The 1,288-nt window shown below is 32.2% G+C and overlaps 1 protein-coding gene across 2 annotated transcripts in view; it reads right to left on the bottom strand.

The window, feature by feature from the left end:
- Depdc1 (DEP domain containing 1) overlaps positions 1 to 1,288 on the bottom strand; it is a 37,153-nt gene that overhangs the window by 18,066 nt on the left and 17,799 nt on the right. The gene's annotated exons all lie outside the window — the stretch shown is intronic.

Raw genomic sequence — 1,288 nt, forward strand, 5'->3', positions numbered from 1 at the left:
AAAGAAAGAAAGTAAGAAAAAAAGAAAGAGTTTGGATATACTTCCAGCCTTTTGACAGTTTGTCCCAATTTTAGGATGTAGTCTCTTTCTTCTTTTGACTATGATACATTTTTTATCATCTTAATGTGAAATATTTCAATGGCACAAATAGAACAGAATATAAACCAACATGTATATATGCAACAATCAAGCAATGAAGTTGTTGATATTTCACCAAATACTTCTGCATTTTTAAGTACAAGAAAGTCCTTGGCCTATTTAAATTTTTAGCCCTCTCTTAAAGGAAATAATAAACATCTCTTTTTTGCATGTGTGTGTGCATTTAGGGTTTCAATAAATATACTTGTGTGTTTTTCTCTTTTGGTATTTTTTAAATTACACATTAAATTCATACTTAACATTTTAGTGGCATTAGAAGCTCTTTCCTTGTTATAATATAATTTTTAGATTATCCCATATAAATTTTATTTTTCATACTAAGGTATTTAAAACAGGTATAATGTTTTGCTTTGAAGAATATTTAATTATGTATCTGTACGTAGGTATATACATGTGGGCGTAGGTGCCTTAGAGGTCAGAGTCATCAGATTCACCTTGAGCTGGGAATTGAACTCATACCCTCTGAAAGAGCAGTGTGTGCTTCTAAGTGCTGAACTATCTCTCCATCCCCAACCTTTTTTGTTTGTTTTTTGAAAAATAGTCTTTAGCACAGGCTAGTCTTAAACACCTATGTAACTACGAATAATTTTAGACTTCTGATTCTGATGCACCTACATCCCAAGTGCTGGAATTATATCTGATTAACACACCAAATAGGAAGAACAACAAATGACAAAAATATTAAATTATACAAAAGCATCCTTTTCAAGTATACCTCATGACAAACATTGCTTCTGTAGTGTCGATGGGATTACAAATACATTTTTATCAAATTTCTACCTATGTATTAATGTATTTTCTTTGTATGTAATTGTTTTAGACCCAATTATCAGGTGAGGAAATCTTCTCCCCTTTTTTCTCTGAAATGTCTTAGACCTTTATCAAGATGAATTTTAGAGTTTGCTTATCTTACCTATAAACATGGTCTGCTTTTCTATTTCTTTTCTTTTCAGTAATAATTTTATAATTTTCCCTAATAACATTTCATATTTTTTATTTTTTTTGGTTTTTCGAGACAGGGTTTCTCTGTGGCTTTGGAGCCTGTACTGGAACTAGCTCTGTAGACCAGGCTGGTCTCGAACTCACAGAGATCCGCCTGCCTCTGCCTCCCAAGTGCTGGGATTAAAGG

Source organism: Microtus ochrogaster, chromosome 21, assembly GCF_000317375.1.
Source record: "Microtus ochrogaster isolate Prairie Vole_2 chromosome 21, MicOch1.0, whole genome shotgun sequence".
Classification (NCBI taxonomy): domain Eukaryota; kingdom Metazoa; phylum Chordata; class Mammalia; order Rodentia; family Cricetidae; genus Microtus; species Microtus ochrogaster.